A 20,543-nucleotide genomic window follows, 5' to 3' on the forward strand; every position below is an offset into this window, starting at 1 on the left:
GTAGTAAGACCACCTTTCCCTCCAGAATTAATGTGTGCATGTGCATACTTGTTTGCCCCAAACAAAAGGGGAGAGGTAAACCTCTGTGAAATTAAACTGTTGTTAACACTGAGACCAATGATAAAGTAAGCATCCTATATAATGAAAGCCTAATATGCTAAGTGTCCAGCTGTTCGTTTGACCATTCAACCAGTCACTATGATGCGCACTGACCACCAGGGGGCAGACATTCCAACTGGTAGGTTAGCTTGTTGCTGGGGTCCGGCCCATTGGGACTGGGTGAGATGGGCCAGACACACCCTGAACGAATCTTTGCAGCCCACTGGAGCACGCATTCATGCACCAGGCCTCTAGTATTGAATAAAAAGTCAGAGTGAAGTCAGTGCAGTGAGAGTAGTGAGAGTGGGGCAGGAAGAAGAGAGAAAGGAGCATACAGAGGAAAAAGCAGAAGATAGCCAGATGGATTGGTTTCCTAGTCGTTCTGGGTAAGGCAAGAAAAGTAACCTAAAAAATTAACCTTTTCTCCTCCAATATTCAGATAAATAAGTTGGCATTATACTGAAAACTCTTTAATTCAAACAGAGGTGAGGGATGAGTATTTTATGAAGTCAAAATGGATTTTCTCTCTACCAACTTCACATCTTATTCTGTATCAGAAAGATAATTTATGTACCAATTACAAATGTGTCGGGGAAAAAATCTTACCTGATTTAAATGCTATCGTTTATTTTTCTAATACCATGCATTTTCACATATATGCTGTCATTATTTTGATAAGAAAAAAGACATCAAGAAAAACATATAATCACACCTCTGGAAACACAGCATAGGGCTATCTCAGTGAAATACGCTTTGGTCCAGACATATGTGGTGGGTGGGTGAGCTATGAGAGAAAGCATGCTTGCTCTTGCTGGGAAGAAAAAGGAGCCACTTGGCAGCCTGTAGGTTGCCATTCTGGCCCATTTGTTTTTGCCTGTCTTCCAGTTTATTGCTGTTGCCATTCTTTCTGACTGAGACGCAGCCTGATGTACCAGTAAAAATGTGAACAAGTATAAGTTGTGACCCAGGGCAGCAGAAAGTAGCTGGACTTTCTCCTGTCAAAGCCATGATTCTCAAAGGTTAAAGTAGACTCTTTGAACACACTGTTGAAATCTCCTTCTTGTGATTTCTGCCCTTTCCTCTTAAATATTACAGAGAGGAGCTTCCTTTGAAGTAATGCTTCATTGTGACCATCAAGGAATCACAACTATAAAGTGTGAAATATTGAAAAATTAATTATGGTTGTTGATGCTGGAGACCTATGGGTAACACCTCCAGTTTACATCCCAGAAAGAAAATACTGAGATATCCCAGTGACAGTATTCTTTGGATGCCAGTGGAACAGTTCCCAAACTTGGGGGCATAGTTGTAAGGAGCAAAGTATGAGTGGGAGAGTTCTGCACGTATGAATTAACCAGCTGCCTACCTCTGCCACCTAAAGCAAAAATAATCAACAAGGAAGGCAATCAAATGCCCACACAAAGCAGGATATTTAGTTCAGTTCTTCCCTTTGGAAACAGTAAGCTGGAACAATGAGCAGAATTATCTTGAGAAGAAAGCAGAGCTTCCTCTATGGAGCCTGCCCTAGATTTTGTAGTTGGCATTACATTCATGAACAGCTGGATTTAGATAATTTTCTGGTAGATTAGAGGAGTTCTGGAATGGGGTCTTTGATTTTGGGGAATACAGTGCCTCCCAGTAACTGCTTTTCTATCCAGTGCTTTGTCCATTTCACAAGGCTGACTCTGAGTAGGAGCCCTCCAGAGCCGGCCTTTGCTGAAGAGCAACTGTGATGTGCACAGCAGAATTAGAGTTACTCCCTGACCCCTTTTCCAGCTCCCGTAACTCTCAGCTGTACAGGGGTGTGGTCCTACAGCATTCTGCTCCCAATTCCAATATGTGGGAGGGTTTTCCACATACATCCAACCAATGCTCCCACACCAACTATGTGTTCCACAGTTTAACACAATTCTGACACTATCTACCCAGAAATAGCCTCAGAACTCACAGGCTCAGAGTTAAGTTCTATAAGATTGCCACCCCAACAGATGGCCAATCCCAAGTCTAGGTTGTCACCTGGACTTTTAACCTACCCACTATAGATTACAAATTCTATTTATCCCTCCTTGGGTTCCATTAATTTGCAAGAGTTGCTCACAGAACTCAAAGAAATGTTTTACTTACTAGAGCAGTGGTTTATTATGAAAGCACTAGAGGCCTGGTACATGAAATTCATGCACAGGTAGGGTCCCTAGGCCTGGCCAGCAATCAGGACCACTCGCTGGCCCCAACCCCTGCTGCCACCACCAGTCGCCTCCCTCTGCGGGGCGACTGGCGGGGCAATGGGGGGGGGGTGGGGACCCACTGACATCCACCTTGGCTGCCTGGGGCCTGTAGGCTGGGGCCTGTGTTGAACCTCTGCCCCCTGGTTGATAGTGCATGTCATAGTGGCCTGTCTCTGCTTTTCAGTCAATTTGCATATTAGGCTTTTATTATATAGGATATTAACTCAGCAACAGCCAGATATAAAAAATGCATAGAACAAGGTTTAGGAAAAGGGCATGGAGCTTCCATTCCCTCTCCAGTCACCATTTCCCTGTGCTCACTAACCTGGAAGCTCACAGAACACTGTCTTTTCAGTTTTTATGAAGGCTTCATGAAAAGGCATGATTTATTATATCATTGGCCACTGGGGATTGATTCAACCTCCAGCCTCACTCCTCTCCTTAGGGAGGTGGGTCAGAAAGTTCCATTTTACCTTGTGATTTCTTCATGCTCACTATGAAGCATTACTTTAAAGAAAGTTCATATCTGTAATATTTAAGAGGAAAGGGCAGAAATCACGAGAAAGAGATTTCAACAGTGTGCTCATAGAATTTACTTTAAACTTGGAGAATCATGGCTTTGACAGGAGAAAGTCCAGCCACCTCCTGACTTCGTGCTGCCCTGGGTCACACTTGTACTTGTTCACATCTCTACCGGTAGCAGATTGTATCTCAGTGTGAAAGGATGGTGGTATCAATAAATAATGTTTGGGTCCCCTGGCAATAGTCCCCATTCCTGGTGCGTTCCAAAAGTCACCGGATATACATAACAATAGATACCTTTATTGCTCTCAACATAGGAAATTCCAAGGGTTGTTTTTTTTTGTATGCTAACATTTTTTAAAAAATCTTTATTGTTGAAAGTATTACATATGTCCCCTTTTTCCCCCACTGACCTCTTCTAGCCCACCCAGCCACTGCCCCAGGCCTTCACCACACTATTTCCTGTGTCTGTAGGTTATGCATATATGCATACAAATTCTTTGGTTGAGATTCCAAGGATTTTAAAGGCTCTGTGCTAGAAAGGGGTCAAACCAGATACAGATTTCTTATTATAAGTCACAATGTCACAGATCCAATGGCTCACAGTCAAGGAAGGTTGTAGTCTTTCTATAAGCTATGAGACACAGACTTTCAAATTCAAGTTGACATTCTCAGGTTGGGAACAAAGACTGATTTCAAAAAAAATTTTTTGCAAAGTGGGAGGGTTTGCTGTAGTTGTTTTTTTAAGTCCCCTTTTTAACTCCCTCATTTTTTCCTCTATTTGTAGTTTTGTTTTTCTTCACAGAAGTCAGCCCTTTGCTTTCTTGCCTCCACAGTATCTCTTGCCCCAATTTCAGGCAAGGCCAGGCTTCCTGACCTTAGAGAAGGGCCCCAGGTTTACACTAACTTCCCATCACTAGTCTCCTAAATGTGATTCCAGTTCTATAAGGCCATCCTTTCTGCCAGTTAACACTTTATGTTTCAAAAATGGATCGTTGGTAGATTTATGTGTGGACAGTAGTTTGTCAAGTTCTTTTTCATTCTTTTCTTTGACGCTTTCTGGGACAGTGCTTTAGAATGTTGAGAAGTGGCCGTCGGCACCACCATGGTGCTGGGATGGACACGTTTCTTTCATATGCAGGTCTTCGTAGCATTCCTTATCACAGCTGTAGTCATAGCACATGGAAGTCTTCCACGCTGTGTGCAAGGCCAGCGCAGGTAACTCCACATTTGCTCAACTCTGAGTCACATAGGCAACTGAGTCTTGTTTATTGCTCTCTCGTAAATATGAGGATTAAAAATAAACTTATAAACACTCTCTTGACTAGACTCCACAGATTGTAAATGACTCCCAAAATTGATTACATTTGATTACATTACTTTTTGTAATAGATGTCACTATTCTTAGTTTATATACATTGTACATGTATTCCATGGTTCATGCATTCTGGCAATTGGAATTTTTATTTGAATGTCAAAGTATTTAAACTTGCATGGTAAAACATGTTATTTTTGTAACATATTTATGTATGTGTTATATATTTTATAGTTATAGGTTCATGCTACATTTAATTGTAATATTTATCAAGTAACACACTTGTACAGGTAGCTTTTTTTAGAATCGCAGAGTGGTTTTTTAAATGTATTATCTTTTGCTATATTATCAGAAATATCCTGGTATTTTTTAAGGAGACATCAAAAGTGATAAAAAAATATGTAGCTTAGAATCAAACATAGTAATAGAATACTAAATATAAAAATTAGAGGTGAATAAATTATACTTTTTCTGAATATTAATAATTATCCATGGACAATTTATCTAAATGCACTTGTACTAATTTAGAACACTAGTTTCAAATGATAAATGTGTGTAAATATTAAATGTAAATTTATGTAAATATTGAAAGTATCCATAGGTATTTAAAGACAGGTATTGAAAAGAGAAAATGGATCCTAACAGGAAAAGACAAGTATCTTAAGATCAGAGATAAGTTCAAATCTTGATTCAAAAAGTAAATAAAGTATTTCAAAGAGTAAAGATAAAGTCCAGGTTACTTGTTCTCACACACTGCAATTACACCTAAAATAGTATTGACATATCTCTATTAAAAAAACAACAACAACAAACACAACTTTACCTACTCCTGTTGTAAATAATTAATTTTTATTATTTAGAGGTGAATTTCACTCACAATTTTTAACCTTAAATTTTGAATTTGATTGTATTTTCTGACTATGCTTCACTATTTGAAACCTGTTATATCGGTGACCAAGCAGAACAAAATTCCTTTAAGAACAATATTGTTGATTTGTGTTCATTTTAAGGTTATGTCGCAGGGAATACTTTATACATTTCCTGTCGGATTATTTCAGATATATATATATTTTTGCCCAAGACTCAGCCCTCTTGGAAGGGTGCTTTCAATTTCTGTAAAAAAAAAAATGTTTCATAAGGATTTGGAACCAGCCACTATTTAAAAAGGACAAACCTTCCTCTTTAATTTGTTGAATTTTACCTGTGCTCAAAATTAGCTCCGCTTTAATAATCAGTAATTCTAACCATCCAGTGATTCTGTACACATCAAAAGGCTGGTTGTTAATGTGGAGCAGCTAATGCAAGCTGGTTATTTAAGGCAGTTCAACTTTGTTCAGCATGTACCATATAATATATGTAATAAAGCAATTTTTTCTTCTCAAAAGCAGCAGTTAATTATCATAAGTGTCAAAATTGAAACTTTCATGGTTATTTTGCTCCCAAATTGTTTGGACATATCCACTTGCTGATGGAGTATGTGAACACTAAAGTCGTGATCCATTCCGAGGTGCAACCCTCAAATGTAAAATTGCCAATGCAAATTCTTTTCAAAAAATCCGTTTTCATTGATTTTTTTTCTTTCTTTTTTTTAGAGAGAGAGAGGAAGGGAGAGGGATAGAGAGATGGAAACATCAATGAGAGAGAAAACATGGATAGGCTGCCTCCTGCATGCTCCCTGCTGGGGATGGAGCCTGCAATCTGGGCATGTACTCTGACTGGAAATCAAACCAGGGACCTCTTGGTTCATGGGCTTTCACCACCCTATTGTCTGTGTCCATGGGTTATGTATATATGCATACAAGTTCTTTGGTTGACCTCTTCCCTCGACCCCTGCCCCCCCCCCTTCCCTCTGAGATTGGACAGTCTTAATGGCTTAAGCCCATTAAGTGATAGGAAGTTGCAAACTGATAGACTTAAGATATTTTATATTACTCAACACATGCAAATAGATTATTTTGTTACTAGTTTTAATATGTAGTGTAGGAAACCAAATTCCTTTGAGATACTTTTAATTAACAATTTTTCTTAATATTCTTTAACACATGCCTACATAAATATACAATGCATGTGATATTTGATGCCTGTCAACTCTTAGGCATTACTTATATTACTGGTAAAATCTTATAATGAATATAAATTTGCAGAGGCATTAGGGTTTATTTTCATATTTACCATATGTCTTATTCTAAAAATGTACCTAATGAGACATTTAATATTTACCATAGGTTATATGTGTGTGATTCTCTGTTGTTTAGGACCTTTAAGTGTTCTGTATACATATTTTTAAAAAGAAAATGTTGTTAGAAAATAGGTGTACAAGTATTGAACTGAGCAGATAAGAAGGGGCATGCCTTCCTCCAGTGGATTCAGTTCTCATCTGGTGCACACTGTGGGTGCGGAGAGCAAGTTAGGTTTCACCTGTCATCTCTCCCATGGCCAGAACTTCAGGCAGGGCACACCCAACCTGCTCAACTATACTAGAAAGTCCTGCTTAATTTTGATGTAGGAAGGGCAGAGCTTGAAGAGGTTGTGGAAGACGTTGTTTTAGAAAATGTGGATTTGGTGTGAGGTGGGTGTTAGAGGGAAGAGGAGAAAGGGAGGCCACCATTCTGGTAGGAGGCAGAAGAGTAATAAGACCAGCGATTGGGCTTCAAGTGGAGAAATAATGGGAAATAAGGATGGGAAGTTTCTCTGAAAAGCAGGCTGCAGGTCTAGTTATAATAGCATTCAAAATCATACCTAAAATTGTCTATGGGCTCATTTGTTCTACATAGAAATCATGTGTGCTATCTGGCCTAGAGACACTCAGATAAAATATTATCAAGTCTGAACTGGAATTCAGATCCTGACACTATAAATAAAGTTCTTTTTCAGCGATGCTCAGAGATGTGACTTGTTACCACCTGCAGGGAGAGGGTCCCGCAGAAGATTTGATCACTTATGGGAAAAAGCTAACACTTATGTTTTCTTTATATATCTGACTGTAGTATGTGTAAATGTTCAGGACTTCTACCTAAACTGTCTTCTATAACAGTTGTTATGAGAAAATGGGTAATATGGGAAGAATGGAGCAAAGGGACACACTACAAAGATGCAGGCGACAAAGGATGGCGAAGTAAGTCAGAGCCAGTAGCAGTGGGGGCTGTGCAGTCCTAGGCCTGATGGAATAAGGAGAAAGCCAGAGAGAGGGAGCTACATGGAAATGGACAGATGTTGGGGGCTATGGCACTCACTTTAGGGACACAGGCATGGTATCATGTATCAGTGAGAATGTTGGGGAGATAAAGACCTCATCCAAGTTCAGTCTCCGCTTTTCTGATTTCCTGAAGGTGCCTTCCATTGGCAAAGCCAACCCAGATTCAGAGGGGAATAAGTCCCATCGATGCAGCTGGAAATGCTTAGCCTCTCAGGCTGTGAGAGCAGTGTGGACAGGGGAATAAGCATTGGATCTCAAGGGATGAGCAAGAGATGTCCGGCACACAGCCATACCCCGCCACTCACTTGTTTACAAAACCCAGTTTCAATATTTTTTTCTTGGTACATATTATCTAGAATGATCTTACTCACTTGTCTATTTCATGTTTATTTTCATTTTCTTGCTGCATGAGAGCAAGGGCCTCCTCAGTCTCCTTCTCCCTCTTTCTCTAGTTCTCAGTGCCATGCATCGCATATGGGAGAGGCTGTTATTTGTTGACTGAATAAAGGCATAATCAAAGGTATTAAATAGTACACTCACATGTATACACATATATTATACATAATATGAAAATTTGTTAATTATATATATGCATGGCATATAGGCCTGCACAAATACTTCAAATTTTTAGTTGACAGGCATTATGTTTTATAATAGTTTTAGCCTAAAAAGTATGTAACACACTAATCTCCATAAAGTAACCTCTCATGAAAACCCTTTTAGAGGATTAGAATTCAAGATGGATAAATAAATGTATGGATGACCTCATATAAATAATGGGATTAATTTCATAAGACATCGATTGAAGTCAGCATATGGTCACGTGTGTGTGTTTTATACATCGTAAGTTATAAATACCTATTTCGTTCATTTGTTCAGTATTCGTCAAATAGGCCACAAATGTGTTGCTAAGCCTGGAGCATATCAAATGAAGTAACCATCAGCGTTCATCACACATTTCTGGTTTTCCTTCTTCTAGGCACTTGCTAGGATTATACTTCCCTACTCTCTTAGGTTAGGTACGGTCATGCAACTTGCTTTGTTCCATGAAATATGAAGAGAAACAACATTTAACACTTCTGAGTACAGGCACTTGAGGGCCAGTGTTCAGTTGCCGCTTTTCCTGCCTCGGCCCTGGCTGTTCATGAAGATGCTAATGGAATGAGAGTGTGGAACAGAGCCCCCACCTACCTGGGCTGACCTTGCCAAATCGATGGGAGGAATAAACCTTTGCTATTTGAAACCATTAGGATTTAGGGGCTGTTTGTCTTGCCGCATATCTGAGTTGATATGGAATGGTACAGCAAGGTAAGTGAGATTAAATTTTGGTGCTCTGGCATCTCATAATTTAATGAAGGAGATAGTCTGAAAAGCAACTTATTTTAAAGCAATTTAGGAAGTGCTAATGATAGGCATCACAGATGGCAAGAACATGGAAAAATGAAACTTCTACATGAATTAGGGAAGGATTCAAGAAGAAGTGGTACTAGAATGTGGCCCAGAAGAACAATTTAAAGGATTATAAGGTAGAAAAGAGAGAAGCATTCCAATACGAGGAGCAGCATGAGGCATGGCAAGTTTGCAGAATGACAGAAAGCCCTGACTTTTCTTCATTATTTATACCCACAAGAGACACTTGGATCAGGTTTGGATCTCTTTAGCACGGTATAGTGAAATGGTGGAGAACACAGCCTCTGGAGTAAGGGGTACCTGGATTTGAACCCCAATTTGGTAGGTGTCATCTTAGGCATGTTGTATAGTTTCCTGAGACTTAATTGTTCCCTATGCAAGTTGGAGACAGGATGCTGTAAAGATGAAACGAAACATATTTTTGATCCAGTTAAAGTGCTGGACACATAATAAGTATGCACAATGTGAGTTTCATAATTATTACTGCGAATATCATATAAGCCATAATGATGCCACGGATAAAGATGAGAGAAGTTTGGGCAGTAGGGCCAGGTAATGCTGACCTAAAGGAGAAGATAAGAACAAACACTGCAGGCTGAAGGGACTTGGGGACTCTGTGATGTCAGAGCAGGGATGCCCTGGGGACGTGTAAAGATCTAGGCCGCTGACTTTGCCAAATCATATATCCTTATATTTTTAGTCTTTATACATTAGAAGGATCTAAGTTTACTCATCAAACCTATAAATAGAGTGAGGGCATAAGCTAAGTCAGGCTTGCAAAGCAGAGGCAAGGGACACTTAGCAGGGCCCCGGTACATCCATCACGGGTCCCTGGTGACCTGCCTTGTTCCTTCCAGACAAGTGCACTTCAAATTGTGCTGAAGACATTTCTGTAGTATGAGAATTTGTTCATCTAAGTGCTTATGAATGTATTTTTGTACCTTTCAATGCAATATCGTAATGCAGATTCAAGGTATACATGGAATAGGAATGGAAGAGTAGATATGACTTGCAACTTTGATCTTAGTATCCTATATTAGGATGTAAGCTTCCTTGAGAATGTCACCTCCCAGAACCCTGCATCTGGGCATAGAGGTTAACGGGAAAGGCCTTTTAAGTTTTAGTGTATGTCTTCTTTCTCCAAAGATCAGGAAAAAAAGAAGAGTGAGAGAGAGTTACTCTGCTTTCCAAGTATCATTAAATATATTTTTTGCTGGCAATTGCAGTTGCTTCCTACACACTGTAGTGGGCTTTAGAATCAGACTGCCTCAGAAAACATTCCAAATTTGTCACTGGTTTTGTGGGCAAATTAACCACTCTAAGCTTCAGTGTCCTTATATAAAAAAAAATGAGGATATTAATTGTACTCTCCTCATAGAGATACAAGAAGGATAAAATGAGATGGGCAAACTCATGATCTCTATAGATGCTTAACTAACTTAACCCAAATGGTTATGAATCATCAAGTCATCATGTGGTAGTATATAAAATGTTAATCATCATTTTTCATTGAACAGTTATGGAGTGAGTGGCAGGAATGTAAAATGGTGTTATAGGTTCGGAGAACAGTTTGTTGGTTTCTTATAAATTCACATACCCTTGCTGTATAGCTCAGCAGTTCCACTTTTAGGTGTGTGCCCAGGAGAAATGAAGACATATACTTTCACAGAAATCTATCCTCAATAGTCATAGCAGTCTTATTCATAATAGGCCAAAACTGGACACAATAAAATGACCATCAAGCAGTGGGCGGATAAACAAGCTGTGAAATATTCATAAGATGTAGTACCACTCAGCTATAAAAAAGGGTCCAACTGCTTATACACACAACAACACAAACGAGTATTAAAAATATGTTGTCAGACAAAAAAGACTACATATTGGATGATTCCCTTTGTTTAACATTTTTGAAAGGTCAAATTATAGAGATAAAAAGGACATTAGTGGTTGTCATGGAATAGGGTGGAGAGAGATGGGAAGAGGGGAGAATATTGACTACAAAGAAAAACTTTTTTTGGGTGATAGAAATGTTCTATGTTTGGACTGAAATGGTTGTTACAAACTATATATATTCGTCAAAGCACATGTAAAGTATATACTTTGAATGAGTGAATTTTATTGTATGTAGATTATATCTCAATTAGAAAAAGAATTTCAGGAAGTAGTTACAATGGAAATCTTTAGGTAGGGAAAATATCAGATGCTAATCAAGAATTGCAACCCAGAAAATCATTCTAGAAAGTTGAAACCAGGAACTTGAATGCTGAATATTTAGCCTCCCTAAAAGTGGGACTTGTACATTTGAGCCTATCATTAGAATCTGGTGATAGTGAATTAAGTCAGAATGTGAATTAAAAAAAAAAAATAGCCTCTTAGGAAATCTGCAGTTCAAAATTTATCAGAATAATTTTAGAAGCCCCTTTCATAATTTGTGTATGAACATTTTGAGAGCTATAATTTCAAGACATTAAAAAAATACCTTGCTATCTCAGCTTTCTTCCAAAACCATTTTTTCTACTAAGACAGTATTTATATTTAAAGACAGTTTTTAAGTGCTATAGTCTGATGCATTTTTATGCAAAGTAGTGAGACAGCACAAATTTCCTTTTAAAAGGGAAGAAAACTTAAAAGGAAGCATGTCTGAAGCATGCCTTTTGTAAGTGCTTGTTTTTCATGTTTACATAGTTTATTGGATTGCCTTTACAAAGAAAGCCAGAAGTCTAAGATAAGATAACATTTAAAATGCAGAATTATACTGTAAGTAGCTGTAAAACTTGACATTTAAATTCTTTCTTAAAAATCAGCATGCAAAAATCAAATATACTGTTGGTTCACCAACTGTGGGAAGATTGGAAGACATGAGGAATCAAACTAAGCATAGATGGAGATTAGGGCTCTGTTTTTGTACTTGTTCTCCTGTTCTGTGATGGATAGTTTAGATCATGCTTTCTTTAGCGGATTGATAACATGGTAAATGGAGATTTTTATTATTTTTAACCTAAGTTGTCTTATTTCAGCTTCAGCTTGGTTAATTCCTTATTGCAGGAGGTTTTTTTCTTGTTTGTTTTTATTTTGTTTGTTTCTCTTGCTCTGAGAATATGGCAGTGACCACACAACCTTACAAGTAATCATGATGATATTTATTCAACTACATTTTTACACACAACAAACACTTTTGGAGTGCCTCTGTTTCACATGTAATATTTAAAGTGGGCTAAAAGAATACTTTAAAAAAACAATATTGTACAATTTGATAATGCTTGAGTGTCTTCAGTGCTTTTTATATACAGCACTTCATTTGCTACTGCCAAGAACTCTCCCAGATGAGGTCCAGAAATATGTTATTATGTTCACTGTCTTCGGTAATAATGGGGCAAAGAAAGTTGTTTGCCTAACACTTTCCAGCAGTAACTGGCAAGCCACGCCTAGAACTGAGTTCTAACTCCTTGCCCTGCTGCTCTATCATATTGCCTTTCTAAGATGATATTCTTGTTCCCTACTAACATGAAAATTGGGCAGTTATATTTAGATGTTTAGTCGTTATATTTTTCCACCCGGGTCATGTAGGGTGAAATCAGATGAAGTGTTAAAGACAGGTCCAGATTGGTGGTCTCATGGCAGTTCCATCATGTCTAGGCCTGGCTGAATTACACCGAGTAATGACAATGTACAGTGCTGCATTGTCTCCCAAAATGCTCTAGCGATTCTGTTCTTTGAGTGAATGTACTAATATAGAGCCATTATTTATATGAAAAAAATTTTCTAACACATGAATTAACTTCAGCTAAAATCAGGACGTTTTTGAGAACTTTGGGAAATCATGCTGAATGAGTAGAAGTAGTTGATGAAGGAAGGTGGGGTCCCATCCTCAGAGATTAGGTCTCAGGTAAGGTACCCACTAGGAAATACCGAGACACCTGGATCTTGAGTATCATGAGAACATGGTAGGCAGAGGTTGAACCTGGTATAGGAAGAAGAAAAGTCTATTTTAAAACTGTACACCAAGATATCTCCCATGGGACCTAGCAATTTTTCTGAGGAAAGAGGAGAAATTAGCCATAAATCTCTCAGTGCATAAGTGTTTACCTGTCCAATGTCTGTGGGGTGGCTGGAGTGCAGCAGCCAGTGTTGGCTGAGTTCACCAATCTTCTTAAGGTTGGGAGGGTGGAAGTGATGAAGATTGGACTTAAAAGAGGTTGGCTTCAAGCTACAGGGTGACCCCAGACTTGCCCCACATATCGTGGGTTTGTTTCATGGTCATGGCAGTTTAAGAGAGCCAGCCCCAATCGAATGCACATGCACATTTCAAGCCCCTTCTTGTCTCATCTTGTCAATTGGCTAACGTGCCATTGGCCAAACAAAGCAAGTCACATGGCCAAGCCCAAAATCAAGGAGCAGGAAGTATACTTTGGCTACTACAATGCTAAAGCAAGTAGCTTAGCTAAAACCAGTGAAAAGAAGTGGAGAAATGCTTGGGACTAAGAGAATGGCTTTGAAAACTAATTTAATCAACTACAGGAGAAAATTAAGGGCAGACAAGTGGGTCCACTAATATAAAATTGTCTATGAAAGCATATTAACATTCTGACTTATTTCTCATTATTTTTTTATTATATCATACCCTCCCATTACAACTGTTCTTTTCCCTTTCAAAGTTAGTTTCTTTCCTTACTATAAAAACAAACTTACCTCTTACAATGAAGATATATTGAAATAGCTTAACTTAGTGACTTATAGCTGACTCTCCAGGATTCTTGAACCACTTGGGCTGAGTTTTCAGTATGAGGAAGAAAGCCAAAGCAAATGCACCTGCTCTTCTATTGAGACCTCTGAGTTACAGCAGCTCTAATAAGGACACAGAATTACAGCTCTGAGACTATCTTTAAGCTTCTCCACAACCAAACAGACTAAAGTTACCAGGAGTGTGCTTTTTACAGTATTGCCTTTAGAGTCCTAAACTATTTATGCCTTTAGAAGAGAGAGATTAAAGAGGTTTGGAATATAGTCATGGCTAACTCTTACTTATTAATATGATTTTAAAGTGATAGTAATTGATGTGATTTTCATGACTTTTTTTGCATTTTCAGTATTTTTCTAATAGAAATAATTTAAAAACCTTTTATTATAAGATGTCACTTTTAGAAATTGCAACTAGTGTTCAGAATTTCTTAGAAAATAAATGTCATTTGTTGCATTATAAGGCATATGGTATAAGACATATTTTCAGTTCTATATAGGATGTAGACTGTACTTCAGAATACTAATTTTAGGATGTTTTTAGACATAAATGTGAGTACAATTCTTTTTAAAAAATATATGTTTTTATTGATTTCAGAAAGGAAGGGAGAGGGAGAGATAGATAGAAACATCAATGATGAGAGAGAATCATTGATCAGCTGCCTCCTGCACGCCCCACACTGATGGAGCCCGAAACCAGGGCATCTGCCCTGACCAGGAATCTAACCGCAACCTCCCAGTCGACATTTCAACCACTGAGTAACACCGGCCAGGCTGAGTACAATTCTTAAGTAATATTTTGTGAGAAATACTGGAGGCAAATTTACCTTTTAAATAACCTACATATAATTTATGATATTTACTGTGTTTTTAAACATATGTACCATGTATTGTCCTTTTTCTGAACTCTATTTTAAACATTTAAGTTCTTCATGAATATGTAATAATTCATCTTTATGAAAAATATTCCTACAAAAACAAATTTCTTAGCTTTAACTATGTTTATATTTATCCTTCTGATTCTGGCAAGGTATAGAGGAATGAACTGTTCATTTTGAAAAAAAGTGTATTAATTGTTTGACTTCCATAGTCATTTATTGGAATTATTGTTTTCCAAAGCACACGAAATTACATTCTACTTGCATGATATATGGCATATCCTTAAATTATAAGACTTTTGCCTTCTTTATTTGAACTACCAGTTATTTTTATTATTTTTTTTTACTTCTTTATTATATAATTTACATACAATAAAATTTACTGGTTTGAAGTGTTCAGTTTGATGAATGTCAACAAGTGTATATGCTTCTGTCACCACATCTCAAAACAGTATATAAAAAGGTTCAATTATCCACCCCCAACACACCCCAAACAGAGGCAACTGCTTTCTGATTCTTTTCACCATTGATTGCTTTTACCTTTTCTTGAACTTTATAAAAATTGAATTATACAGTAAGAACTCTTTTGTCTGACTTCTTTGCTCAACAATTTTTTTTGAGGTATACTCATACTGTTGCACACATTAGGGGAATATTCCAATGTATGTATGTACTGTGATTATTTCAACCAGTTTTTCTATTGATGAACACCTGGGTTGTTCCCAGTTTAGGTTATTATAAATAAGGCTACTATAAATATTTTTATACCAGTCATTTTATAGACATGCATTGTTATTTCTCATTGGTAAATAACTAGAAATAGATCCCTGGGTTATAGAATACATTGTGTTTTTTTTTATTATTGACTCATAATAATTCTGTATATATTCTGGAGGTAAGCCCTGTATATGTACATATATTTAATGTATATGTAAGATATGTAGAGTAAACATTTTCTGTTAGTCTGAGACTTGCATATTTATGATTTTAATAGTGTCTTTTGGAGACAACATTTTTAATTTTGACGAAGTCAAATATTTAAATTTGTTATCATTGGTGAAGGTTCAGTAATTTTTAACTACTTAGTGTCAAAACCCAAAATAATATTTCAAAGTATGGGTGTTATTGTGAGTTACATAGCAATAAAATTATGCTGATTTGAATAGGTGATGATAATCTTGCCAAGGTCAAACCTTTTTGGTTGATTTAGTACTTAATTATATATCTAAGAAAAAAATAGAAAATTACTCAGTAAGGTAATTCTGTGGTTGTAGAGAAAATACCTCTTTGTCCCTTAAATTGTTCTGTAGGGAAACTAAGATATGCAATTATTTGCCTGAAAAAAAATATATATAATATGCATTTATGAACAGCAGCAATATTCACTCTCCAATATTAGGATGAAATATAATCTATCTACTGTAATGATTATGCTTTTATTTCCCTTATGTCTAATTTAGGAACTTCAAAGAACATTAGGATTTCTATGCCTTATTAGTTATTTTTCTTAAAGTTTACATAAGTATATTCATTGCTACCTGTGTAAACCCAGCCAACCAGCAAACAAAAACTATAGGCTTTGCATAGAATTGTTAGTTTAGGTCACAGTCTGTCCAATTAGGTGAGATTAAATTGAATGCTTAATCATGAAAGTATTAAGTAACTTCTTTGTGTCATCTCTCTGTGAAATTAATATATAAGAACTAGAAGCCCGGTGCATGAATTCATGCACTGGTGGGGTTCAGTCAGCCTGCCCCAATGCGGGCCATCGGGGGCAGAGCCGGCTGGGGCGAGGGGCTGCGGGCATTCCGGTTATTCCACTATTTGGTCAATTTGCATATTACCCTTTTATTATATAGGATTTAGAAAATATATATCTAAAATTGTATCATCTTACTTAGAATGCTAAGAGTTTAGTAATATAATATATATATAATATATATATTGAATATATTTTTATTGATTTCAAATGGAGAGAAAGATTGAAACATCAGTGATGAGAGAGAATCACTGATTGGCTGCTTCTTGCACACCCCACACTGGGGATCGAGCCTGCAACCTGGCATGTGCCCTGACCAAGAATTGAACCCTGACTTCCTGGTTCTTAGGTGGACACTCAACCACTGAACCACACCAGCCGGGCTGAATGTGGAATTTTATAGAACAGACTCAAACTGATGATATAAACAGTGACCTCACAGTATTTTACAGTAAAGGCAGAAACCAACTTCATACAGCTATTTCTTGTATTGACCTGTCATAAAAGCTGAGAGCAGTTAAACATTAAAATGCAGTTCAGGAAAGCTATTTTATGAAGGACTATGACAATGCGGTCAACATTACAAAGACTTCTTGTGGTTTTGCTTCCTCTAAGGAAAGTACTCAGATTGTCCAGTGGAATGAATGAATACCTCATTCTTCCACAGCAGTTCCCAAACCTGCCTGGACATATTAGAATCACCCCAGGAACCTACGCATATAAAAATCCTTGGGTCCAAAATCCAGCTTTGTAGGTCTTGGCTGGGACCCAAGGAATTTGTTCCTTTAAAAAATCTCTTTAGATGATTTTGATATATGACCAGGTTTGAAAGCCACACATAGATAATTTTCCATGACTATCACTTCTGTCAGTTGGCCTTTTTATATGACCTGGATATGAGAGAGGTTTATACAGTTTGAGTGTATATTCCTTCCTGTGGACCTAGAGCAAAAATATTGTACAACAAAGGGAGTCAACTTTTAAGAGAGTTGTTAACCCAAAGAAGCACAGTTAGCGTGGCAGGTCTCTGGAACAGATGCCTAGTGAGTGATAATTGAGGGACTGATGAGTAAGAGGAGTGAAGAGAGGATGAAGGGGACACAGGACCACTAGATTCAAATATATGAAGAGATGGTCTTTTTAAAAGTCAGCAAACTTGTTCCATACAGCTTTTCAAGAACTGAATTAGGACCCATGTGTGGAAGTTACATAGAGGCAGATTTCAGTAGACATTTAAAACACAATATTCCAGTAGTCAGAAATCTTTAACAATAGAAGTCACTATCTCAAGGCTAGTGAGTTATTAGTGGCTTTAGGTGTGCCTGCAGCAGAAGCCTAAATGCTATAGAAGCAGTTAGTGACTTGGTTGGAAGGTGAGACAAATTTCTGCCTTCAAGTTTGGAAACCCCTAATGTGTTCTACCTCCATGGACTTGTAAATAAGAGGTATATAGCAAGTAAATCTCAGGGGTGACTGACTAGCTGGAACTCTGGAAGTGGTGCTGATGAGCAATGTGAACATTAGTTACATACGATACTGTAACTTAAATTATTTTATTACCTTTGAGAACACTAAGTTAAGACATGGCAGTATATGTATACATTAAAAGTATAATAGACTAGAGTTTTATTATTCAAAATAAATATACTTTATACTTAACGTTTTTTGGGGGAAAAGAAGCAGCCTTTATTGCATTATTAATCTAAAATCCTACACTTAAATCTTATTGTTTTTATCTGTGTTTTAAGTTAATTAATTTTTTATATTAAACAAGGAATCATGTAATCAATTTCAAGGAAATAAATTTACACATAACAGGGCTTTGTAAATGTGACATCAAATGGTTAGTTAATCTGCCTACCACATGGAGTTGTTGTGAGTATCAAATGAGTCAATGAATATTAGGAATTTAAAACAGCCCATGTGTAATAAATCCTCAATAAACCTAAGTTATTATTATTATTACTACTAATGTTGATGAACTGACTGACTTTTAGGTTGTGATCATTACAGTTGGCATCTTGGCATGGTGCTTGGTGCAGAGCAGGTGTCCTGTAAGGATTTGTTCACTGATCACTAAGACATCCTAATCATCAGGGCTTCTCAGTCATGGCTTGGAACATGGTTCTATTTTATGTCCTATTTGTAAAGCAGACATTTTTTGAACATCCTCCTGGTACTTGAGTTGTAGCTATTAAACAAAGGTTCTTATGCCTATATAAGAACTGATTTTTTTAGAAGATACTGGTGAAAGATGAGTGAGAGTCCTTAGTCTAGAAGGATTCCTGGAGTTTAATAAATCTGAGTTGAATTTTGAAAGAGCTAAAACTAATGTAGAGGGAAAAAGAGGCAGATTATCTATATATATATAAAGAGCCAGTGTCTGTAACATTCAAAATGACCAAAGCCTCAACCAAACACCAGGTTGCGTGCGCAGCATGCGAGCGGGCTGAACTGTTGACCTCTCGGGGAGAGAAAGAGAGGTGGGGCTGATCAGCAGTGGCAGGAGCTGCTGGCACGGCCTGGAGAGAGAAGCAGGGTGATCAGACCCTGCTTCTCTCTTTGGGCCTTGCCAGCAGCCAAGCCTCTCTCCCAGAGGTCAGCAGTTCAGCTTGCTCGCCAGCAGCCTAGGGTGGCTGCTGATCAGCCCTGCCCCTATGATCAGTCCCAGAGATAGGCCCAGAGATGCTGACTGGCATAGAAACCGACCAATCAGAACCAAATCTGGGTGAATTACGAGGAGCCACTGGCTGCCTAGGAGGCGGAGCTTTTGATGCTGACTGACATAGAAACCAACCAATCAGAACCTATTCTGGGTGAACTGTAAAGGCAGAACCTAATGTGGGGACTGAGGAGGGGTTTTAAGGGCAACAGCTGTTTGGTGTAAGGTGTAAGAAAGCGGTTCAATTTTTAATGACCAGTTTGGCAGTATAGTGCATATGGCCTGCTATCAGTCCAGATATAGGGATTATGTGTTTTTGTCTGCCAAGAGCAACTCCTCCTGCTGAAAAAGGCTCCCTGCCCCCTTTAAGCAATCCTATCCTATATAATCTATCTATACTAATAAAAGGGTAATATGCTAATTAGACCGGGTTGACCAGCCTTCTTCCAGACGTCCGACTACCTTCTGGTCAAAGCCATGGTGGTGGGGGCCAAGGCAGAGGCAGTTAGGGGCAATCAAGCCAACAGGGGAGGGCAGCTGGGAGCGATATCAGGCCAGCGGGGAGGGCAGTTGGGAGCAAGATCAGGCTTGCAGGGGAGGGCAGTTGGGGGCAAGATCAGGCCGGCAGACGAGGGCAGTTGGGGGCAAGATCAGGCCGGCAGGGGAGAGCAGTTAGGGGTGAGATCAGGCTGGCAGGAGAGGGCAGTTAGGGGCAATCAGGCAGGCAAGCAGAGGCAGTTAGGGGCGATCAGGTAGGCAGGCAGAGAGGTTAGGGGCCATCAGGCAGGCAGGGGGGCAAGGTAGGGGTGATCAGGCCGGCAGGGGTCAAGGTAGGGACAATCAGGCAGGCAGGGGGGCAAGGTAGGGGCAATCAGGCTGGCAGGAGTCAAGGTAGGGGTGATCAGGCCAGCAGGCAGAGGGGTTAGGGGCTATCAGACAAGCAGGCAGGCAAGTGGTTAGGAGCCAGTCATCCCAGATTGTAAGAGGAATATCTGACTGCTGGTTTAGACATCCTCCGAGGGGTCCCAGATTGGAGAGGGTGCAGGCTGGGCTGAGGAACCCCCCCCCCCTCCATGCACGAATTTCGTGCACCGGGTCTCTAGTTTTAAATAATAAAAGTGGCATATGGAATGGAGGTGAGAATGATACTGTAAAAATATGAGAGATATTTGCCTGACTTGGAAAATGGGCAGTGTTAGGAATTAAGAGGGAGAGTTTAGTGAATAAGGAAATTTGTAGATGAAATACCCTGAAACTGGAGAACTTGGAACTAGTGTTTATATTTGGTATGGTGGAGAATGTGAAGCCCTTTTGTATAGCTGTGAATCAGAGAAATTAGAGAGTGAGGAAGAATACTTGAGTAGTTCATTCAAGAGAGAAAATGAATTTGGAACTAGTAGACATAAATAAGAAAGGGCAATTTTATGATCCTTGAAAGGAACAGCCAGAAGACTCAGTGTCTTACTGGCCATTAAGGACAGTGAGAGGTCATAGTAGCATCAAGATTGTGAACAGCAGTAAGGGGAAGATTTACTTGACTACTATGTCGAACTTGGGAGGTGTTTAAGTTTGAGAGGAGGAGGAATAGGTAATTCAGTATTTTAGTCTGTTTAAGCTCAGCTGGTAGAGGGTTCTAAGGTAGATACAGATTTAAGACCTGACAGATTTGGGAGATGAAGTCTGAAAATGACAGTTCAGGAACCAGCAGCCCATCTGAAGCCACAAGAATGACAGTCTTAT

This window comes from Myotis lucifugus, unplaced genomic scaffold (assembly GCF_000147115.1).
Source record: "Myotis lucifugus unplaced genomic scaffold, Myoluc2.0 scaffold_59, whole genome shotgun sequence".
Classification (NCBI taxonomy): Eukaryota; Metazoa; Chordata; class Mammalia; order Chiroptera; family Vespertilionidae; genus Myotis; species Myotis lucifugus.